We start from the raw sequence: 10,000 nt of genomic DNA, 5'->3' as shown, positions 1-10,000 counted from the left end.
ACGGATGGAATGCATTAGGCAGTGATGTGGTGGAGGCTGACTCCATACACAGTTTTAAATGTAGATATGATAGAGCCCAGTAGGCTCAGGAATCTGTACACCAGTTGATTGACAGTTGAGAGGCGGGACCAAAGAGCCAAAGCTCAACCCCCGCAAGCACAAATAGGTGAGTACACACACATACACACACACACACACACACACACACACACACACACAGACACACACACACACACACACAGACACACACACACACACACACACACACACACGCGCACACACACACACACACACACACACACACACACACACACACACACACACACACACACACACACACACACATACACACACACACACACACACGCACACACACACACACACACACACACACACACACACACACACACACGAGGAGAGATTACGGGAATTAAACCTCACGTCACTGGAAGACAGAAGAGTTAGGGGAGGGACATGATAACTACATACAAGATTCTCAGAGGAATTGATAGGGGTAGATAAAGACAGACTATTTAACACAAGGGGCACACGCACTAGGGGGACACAGGTAGAAATTGAGTGCCCAAATGAGCCATATAGACATTAGAAAGAATTTTTTCATTGTCAGAATAGTAGACAAATGGAATGCATTAGGCAGTGATGTGGTGGAGGCTGACTCCATACACAGTTTCAAGTGTAGATATGATAGAGCCCAATAGGCTCAGGAACCTGTACATTAGTTGACAGTTGAGAGGCGGGACCAAAGAGCCAGAGCTCAACCCCCGCAAGCACAACTAGGTGGGTACACACGCAAACACATGGGGAGCCTGGTGGCTGAGTGGACAGGATCTGGATTCGTAGTCCTGTGAACCGGGGATCGATCCCCGGCGATAACGGAAACAAATGGGCCGATTTTCACTCACCCTGATGTGCCTGTTCATCTAGCACTAAATAGGTACGTGGGAGTTAGACAGCTGTTACGGGCTGCTTCCTGGAGGTGTGTATGTGAAAAAAAAATGAATCGTTGATATACAATTGAGAGGCGGGACCAAAGAGCCAGAGCTCAACCCTTTCAAGCACAACTAGGTGGATATACACACAACAGTAATCTTCACCACTCACCTGTAAGATTTCTGGGATGTATTATGAAAGGTCTTTGTAGTGGTCTTGGCTTTGTACTCCTGATGAATACAAGACAACGGAGGTGGAGAACACGTCTCGACAACCTCCACCACAACCTGACTTTACACCAATATCACAAAAATTCCGAATAGTGGTGGTTGGGGTGGCGATGGTGGTGACGGGTGGTTGGTTGGGGGTTGGTGGTGGTGGTGGTGGCTCCTGTCCATCACCACCATCACCGGTGATGAGTGATGGTGGTGATGGACAGGTGGGTGATGTTTAAGGCAGAAGCGAAGGTGATGATTGTGGTATGGGTGATGATGGGTGTCTCGTTGGATGGTGATGGTGCTGGTAAGGGATGGTGATGTTAGCGGTGGTGATACTGGTGGTTGGGAAGATGTTGGGAATAGTAACAGTATAGTGACGATGGTGAAAATCCTAGCTGTAACGACCGTGTAATTGCAGGCGATGAGTCACAATAACGTGGCTGACGTATGTTGACCAGACCACACATTTAGAAGGTGAAGGGACGACGACGACGTTTCGGTCCGTCCTGGGCCATTCTCAAGTCGATAATCGACTTGAGAATGGTCCAGGACGGACCGAAACGTCGTCGTCCCTTCACCTTCTAGTGTGTGGTCTATTCGACCGTGAAATTATTCATGGTTGAAGCAAGTGGAAACATGAAATATATTTACAAAATATCTAACAAGACAAATGTAGCCATATTTTGTATTTTATTTCCATACGGTAAAGAAGGGTTCTCGTAAGATGTTGCAACTTCGTGAAAAGTTGTTTTAATCCCGGATAAAATTTAATAAAGAACACTTTCCCAAGACTTACAAGTGTTGCTGGTGATCCTCAAGAAGACAGTTAAGAAGCTCACTGCTGCATCTTAAGTTTGGACAGAAGTCTGAAGGAGACTCTGACCTTAGAAACCTAAAACATTTTCAACCCAGACAACAGTCTGTTGCATTGTCAAAGAATTATTATTCTTTTGTTTTTAATAAAAGGTGCGTATATAAGCATAGACGAATAATGATTATACATATATATGAATACTGTTTATATATATATATATATATATATATATATATATATATATATATATATATATATATATATATATATATATATATATATATATAAATATATATATATATATATATGATTAAATATGACCGAAAAAGTAAGATTAATAATTCTAACACGAATTTTCTCAATCTTTCGTACATTTCTTTTCACTGTTGGAGGTAAATCAAAAATCAATTCTCCAAAATTCATTTTTATTTCTAGTCTGACGCGACACGAGCGCGTTTCGTAAAACTTATTACATTTTCAAAGACTTTAGTTCACAAATACACAACTGAATAGAACTTACGCATCTCCGATTTTATATCTACATTTGAGTGAGGTGGAAGGGGTGATGTGGCATTAACACAAGACAGAACAAGAGGGGGCATTAATAGGGTATTAATTTCATCAACACAAGACAGAACAAGAGGTGGTATTAATAGGGTATTAATTTCATCAACACAAGACAGAACACGAAACAATGGGTATTGAATAGAAGTGTTTGTAGAAAGCCTATTGGTCCATATTTCTTGATGCTTCTATATTGGAGCGGAGTCTTGAGGTGGGTAGAATATAGTTGTGCATTAATTGGCTGTTGATTGCTGGTGTTGACTTCTTGATGTGTAGTGCCTCGCAAACGTCAAGCCGCCTGCTATCGCTGTATCTATCGATGATTTCTGTGTTGTTTACTAGGATTTCTCTGGCGATGGTTTGGTTGTGGGAAGAGATTATATGTTCCTTAATGGAGCCCTGTTGCTTATGCATCGTTAAACGCCTAGAAAGAGATGTTGTTGTCTTGCCTATATACTGGGTTTTTTGGAGCTTACAGTCCCCAAGAGGGCATTTGAAGGCATAGACGACGTTAGTCTCTATTAAAGCGTTCTGTTTTGTGTCTGGAGAGTTTCTCATGAGTAGGCTGGCCGTTTTTCTGGTTTTATAGTAAATCGTCAGTTGTATCCTCTGATTTCTGTCTGTAGGGATAACGTTTCTATTAACAATATCTTTCAGGACCCTTTCCTCCGTTTTATGAGCTGTGGAAAAGAAGTTCCTGTAAAATAGTCTAATAGGGGGTATAGGTGTTGTGTTAGTTGTCTCTTCAGAGGTTGCATGGCGTTTCACTTTCCTTCTTATGATGTCTTCGACGAAACCATTGGAGAAGCCGTTGTTGACTAGGACCTGCCTTACCCTACAGGGTGTGAAGAACTCTGTATATATATATATATATATATATATATATATATATATATATATATATATATATATATATATATATACAGATACTAAGAAACAGAGGATAGTAAAGAGGAGACAGGCAGAGATAGTAAAGAAAAAGGACTTGAGATCAAAGCTGAAAAATCCTGTTGACTAATCATTAGTTATGTCAACATATTTTAGTTGTGATTCTGTGTGTATCCATCCTCTTATATAGGCTGGTCGGTACAACGACCGCCTCGCTGCATGCAGGGAAGGCGTTCGATCCCCGAGGGTCCTGGTAATATGTCATCTTTCCGTCACTCCGTCGCCACATCAGTTCCTCGACCTTTAAGATATACATATGACAGCTATATACACAGCTATACACATGACTTTATCCTGGTAAATTTAAAGCTTGTGGGAATCAATAGCCTTAACCTATTAGCTTTTTTTTAGGGGGGGGGGGGTGAAGGGAAATGGAGCTATCAGGAGAAAGCGCCAAGCCATTACGACTATATAGCACTTGGAAAGGATCAAGATAAGGATTTGGGATGGAACGGGAGGAAGGAATGGTGGCCCAATCACTTGTGGATGGTCAGGGATTGAACGCCGACCTGCATGATGCGAGACCGTCGCTCTACCGTCCACCCCCAAGTGTTTTTTGGGGGGAAAGAAGAAACAAAACAAAAAAATAGATCAATGAACACATTTTGATAGCATATTTTTTTTTCTTTAGCTTTGTTTCCTTGGGGAAGAAAAATGGGCGGCTAAAACTTTAATATAGTGGTGCTATCAGAGAGTTGAGAGCAGGACCGCCGCGCGCCCTGATGGGTCCAGACATCTGAGTGGTAACTCATGATCTGACTGGCTGAGCTGGGGATGGTACAGGTCTCAAGTGTGAGGTTGGTGAGACGGAGCCAGAAGGTCACTCCGCCTCCATGCTCTCAGAGGAAGAAGAATAAGAAAGAATAAGAAAGAATAAGAAAGAATAAGAAGAAGAGGGGCAGGAGATGTATGAAAGAGGCAGAAGGTGACACCGTGTTTATGCTCCAAAGAAGAAGGGAAGGCATGGGGGGGCAGACGATATAAGATGTCACTTATATTGCCAAATAAGTGACATCTGCATATGCAGCCGGTGTCGTCATTGAAGAAAGACATGTCCTTCCTGTGCTTACTCTATGGACAACAACTTTATGTACTCTATGTACATAGAGTACTATGAATGTACTCTTGCGTTATGACAAGTTTTTTGTGAGAAAGCTGCAAACAATTACGCTTTCATGCTGCTGCTGCTGCTACTGCTGCTGTTGCTGCTGCTGTTGCAACAGTTACAAGCCACCACAGCTGAAGAATGTGCTGTAAAATCGAGACCTGGATGTTTGGCTCAGATTTACATACAGCAGAATGGAGGTGCGGTGGAAAATTAATACATGTGAGAAATTAGGTTAGGTTAGGCTAAGTTAATTTAAGTTAGGTTAGGTTAAGTTACCCCAAGATAAAGGCTGTACATCCGTCATGTAGGACACATCTGAAGATAACACAAGGATGCAACTGCCACACAGACTGCAGTACCGAGAGATGATGTTTCACAATGCAGCTCGTCCTCCAAAAATTTTGTAACGTCAGGAAAACGCTAAATTTATTAAAAGTATCCTCTCCTAACCTACCACCTGAGGACCCACAACAGAAAACGGGACAGTACGTCACTTTCGCCAGCCGCTTCCATTTTTCTAGCACGACAATTTTTGTTGGCCTTATGTAACACATACGAGCGTAAAGCGATGTTCTTTGTAGGGAGGACAGGTTGGGGTAATTACCTTAGGTAATTACCCAACTTTTTAGTAATTAGGTAACCTGTGAAAGTAATCCTATTATACACGTTAGTTACACACACTGTAAATATGGTCATTGCTCATACTACTTCAGCGAGCTAAATAAACTCCATTTTGACCTCTAAATGGAACATTTATTTGCAATTTCATTCGTATAACTTATTTACTACTCAAAATTGTCGAGTTATTAACGCACACATTAAAAAAATAACAAGTTAATTATATACTTCAACGTAAAGTTGTAACTAATCGCTAGATTTGGAAGGAGTTTGTAAATACATTCATCTACATACTTCCCCCAAGCATCGCACACTTAATGTAAATTATGTTGCAATTTGTCCTGGACAAAGCCACTATTTCGAGTAAATTTACTGAAGCAGTGCTCGGAAGTTAGTGGTTCGGGAGGAGACCACATCGATCTTCGAGCAACGGGTAACGAAGGGAAGATGAAATGGGATGAATTGTTGATCGCAGAGACCGGGAAGTCTCCAAGCCCGCTGAAGGAGGTCGGTGTTGATGATCTTGGAGGCCGGGAAATCTCTAAGCCCGCTGACGGAGGTCGATGTTGATGATCTTGGAGGGCCGGGAAGTCTCCAAAGCCCGCTGACGGAGGTCGGTGTTGATGATTTTCGAGGCCGGGAAGTCTCCAAGCTCACTGACGGAGGTCGGTGTTGATGATCTTGGAGGCCGGGAAGTCTCCAAGCCCGCTGACGGAGGTCGGTGTTGACGATCTTGGAGGCCAGGCAGTCTCCAAGCCCGCTGACGGAGGTCGATGTTGATGATCTTGGCGGCCGGGAAGTCTCCAAACCCGCTGACGGAGGTCGAAGTTGATGATCTTAGAGATTATATGCAGTCTCTAAGAAGCCACACCACAGAGAACACGAAGATCAGCATCCCATGGAAGATGGATCTGATTTCAATTATTCTCTCGTGTCTTGAATTCAAGGAACGAACACGGAGAACATTAATTGGAGAACACAAATATAGACAGAACATGGCCCTTGTTGAAGAGAACCAACACTGAGAGTGAGAACTGTGTGAGAGGAAATAACCTATAGTGACCACTGTGAGAGAGAACACGATGAGAAAGAACACGATGGGGGAGAGAACACAGTGAGACAGAGCAAGCATAAGAACTCCAAAAGTATTCAGATGCGTTGACAAGAATACAAGACGCGAAATTAAGGAAAACTCACATTGGAATGCAACTTCAAGGCAACGTTATCTTTTTATAACCGGCAAATAAATGATAACATATTTATCTACAAAATATCTATTAAAACATGGTATTATGAATTATAGCCACAAAACAAGATATTATGAAATATATCCACCAAACCAGACATTGCATTATCAATATATCCATCAAAGAAGACATTGCATTATCAATATATCCATCAAACCAGACATTGCATTATCAATATATCCACCAAACAAGACATTGTATTAAATATATCCACCAATCCAGACATTGCATTATCAATATATTCACAATCCAGACATTGCATTATAAATATATCCATCAAACCAGACATTGCATTAAATAAAAATTTACCTGTTAAATAAAACATTAAATAAAAATTAAAAGGTAAAAAATTTACCTGTTCTGTGGAACAGAACAGGTAAATTCCCGTGAACAGGTCCTCAGTGAATTTCTAACTTAATATTTAATGTACCTTACAGGGTCGTGAAAGACCAGCTGGAACTATGTCGAGTGACTCGCCTGGACTTCCACAACTTCCAGCAGTTGACTTACCTGTAAGTTACCTGTGCCACAAAAAAAAAATCTCTATGACTTTACCTCTGTTACCAAAAAAATTTCTACTTCTCTTTTATATTTTATCTTATTATATGTTCTCCTAGTTCTGGTTTCTGCTTAGTTTTGGTATCATTATTTATTTGTACTATAATTATGGTTTTAAAGAATCTGTTTCAGGTATTGAATGGTATTAAAACTTTCTTCTCTAGAGGATATATGTCTTTTTTAACCTCAAGATCTTTCGCTTCAGCTCAGCCGAGTTCTTGTTTCTGTACCGAACCAGATTTTCTTTCTCTTGGAGTATACATTAACTACACCTTCCATACATGCTTCTGTTCTACCATTACTATACCCGCCAGACACATGTTCCTTCATCACTACACCCGTTACACACATGTTTCTCCATCACTACACCCGGTACACACATGTTCCTCCATCACTACACCCGGTACACACATGTTTCTCCATCACCACACCCGGTACACACATGTTTCTCCATCACTACACCCGGTATACACATGTTCCTCCATCACTACACCCGGTACACACATGTTTCTCCATCACCACACCCGGTACACACATGTTCCTCCATCACTACACCCGGTACACACATGTTCCTCCATCACTACACCCGGTACACACACATGTTTCTCCATCACTACACCCGGTATACACACATGTTTCTCCATCACTACACCCGGTATACACACATGTTTCTCCATCACTACAACCGGTACACACATGTTTCTCCATCACCACACCCGGTACACACATGTTTCTCCATCACTACACCCGGTATACACATGTTCCTCCATCACTACACCCGGTACACACACATGTTTCTCCATCACTACACCCGGTACACACATGTTTCTCCATCACTACACCCGGTACACACACATGTTTCTCCATCACTACACCCGGTATACACACATGTTTCTCCATCACCACACCCGCTACACACATGTTTCTCCATCACTACACCTGCTATACATGTTCCTCCATCACTACACACATGCCTCTGCCCACCACAACACCCCCTTCTCTCTCAAGCCAACACCAGACTGTAAATCATGTGTAAACACTAAACTGTAAATCATGTGTAAACACCAGACTATAAATCATGTTTAAAGCCACATATTTTTACCTCTTACATGACCCTTGACACTTTTAAAATGATTGTAGTTTAGCTTATGTTGATAAATTGCGAGATTTGTTGATATACTTTCTAGATTACTTACTGAGAACTATAAGTAACCTAACAATGAAATAATGTTTGTACTCAACGAGAGTACACTCACAATTGACTCACACTGAGTCTGTTGTACTCATTTGGGGGGTAGAAATAGCCTAAGCTACTCTATCCCTTTGAGATGTATTTATTGCTTATCTCAATAAACATACTTGAACTTGAACTTGAAGCAACATCAAATTTGAATGAGGCATCAGCGCTTAGGGCACAGCATCTATAATCTCAGCCCTCTGTAGTACTATAGAGTGCTGAGACTATAGAATCATATTGACTATAGTCGGTCAGCTCTCACTGTCTTTCATTACTGGTTCATTAAGTAAGTACCAGCTTCGTCTGGGTACAAAATGACAGGCTGAACAACCCAACGGGGTTTTTTCCTACTACGGGAGGCAGAGAGGGTGTTGTACATGCTTTTAGGAGAGTTTATTCACTCACAGGATGAGTGACGCTGCCCAGTAAACTGTAAAACGGCCATGACTGGTGGGGGGGGGGGGCACAAATATTGTTATTGACTACTTCTGGATAAAAGCATGTTTGCACATGAATATTTTCTACTTTATCCTGAAAAACACCTAGTGTACTTTTATATTATTTATCCAAGTATACACACACACACACACACACAGATACGTACATAATGTCTTTTTTGTCCTGACATACACCCACTTTATGTTCCTCAGGTACACACAAATAAATATATATATATATATATATATATATATATATATATATATATATATATATATATATATATATATATATATATATATTTATATATATATATATATATATATATATATATATATATATATATATATATATATATATATATATCCTAATCCCAGCAGTCACTATGTAAAAGTTGCCTCTAATCCTGTATTTATTCCTGTAATCTTTGCCCAAGCGCTATTATGTACTAATTAATTGAATTGTTTTCAACAGGGCAATCACCCACTCAGGCCTCCGGGAGGTGGAGGACGGCGCCTTCGGTAACTTACCTAAACTACGCACTCTGTAAGTGTCACCTTTACTTAAAGAATGTAAAAGTGTGATGTGTTTGTTGTATATATATATATATATATATATATATATATATATATATATATATATATATATATATATATATATATATATACTTCAGAAATAGTGTCGTATGTTTCAGAAAAATATTGTGCGTAAAACTATACATTTTATTTTTACAGTTTTTAGTATTTTGTGTATGAAGTGTCAACTGGTTTACAAAGAGTCGTGTATGTTGGAGTGGAGTGCTGGTGATGAGGTCGTGTGTGTGTGTGTCTCGCTGTGTGTGTCTGTGTTTGTGTGTGTGTGTGTATGTCTCGCTGTGTGTGTCAGTGTTTGTGTGTGTGTGTACTTACCTACTTGTGCTTGCGGGGGATGAGCTTCGGCTCTTTGGTCCCGTCTCTCATCTGTCAATCAACTGGTGTACAGGTTCCTGAGCCTATTGGGCTCTATCATATCTAGATTTGAAACTGTGTATGGAGTCAGCCTCCACCACATCACTTCCTAATGCATTCCATCTGTTAACTACTCTGACACTGAAAAAATTCTTTCTAATGTCTCTGTGGCTCATTTGGGTACTAAGTTTCCACCTGCGTCCCCTTGTTCGCGTTCCGCCCGTGCTGAAGAGTTTGTCTTTGTCCACTCTGTCAATTCCCCTGAGAATTTTATAGGTGGTTATCATGTCTCCCCTTACTCTTCTGTCTTCTGTGTGTGTGTGTGTGTGTGTATTCAGCTAGTTGTGCTTGC

General features: G+C 40.8%; 1 long non-coding RNA gene across 1 annotated transcript in view; it reads left to right on the top strand.

Annotated features, from left to right (window-relative positions):
- Positions 1–6,903: 6,903 nt before the first annotated feature.
- LOC138369851 (uncharacterized) overlaps positions 6,904–10,000 on the top strand; it is a 13,976-nt gene continuing 10,879 nt past the window's right edge. Inside the window, exons 1-2 of the long non-coding RNA XR_011229993.1 lie at positions 6,904–6,980; positions 9,176–9,247. This is a non-coding gene — a long non-coding RNA (uncharacterized lncRNA). The remainder of the gene's footprint in view (positions 6,981–9,175; positions 9,248–10,000) is intronic.

The sequence above is a fragment of the Procambarus clarkii genome, chromosome 30, assembly GCF_040958095.1.
Source record: "Procambarus clarkii isolate CNS0578487 chromosome 30, FALCON_Pclarkii_2.0, whole genome shotgun sequence".
NCBI classification, from domain to species: Eukaryota; Metazoa; Arthropoda; class Malacostraca; order Decapoda; family Cambaridae; genus Procambarus; species Procambarus clarkii.
The sequence above is the reverse complement of the archived record's forward strand: the minus strand, read 5'-3'. Positions and strand labels throughout refer to the sequence as shown.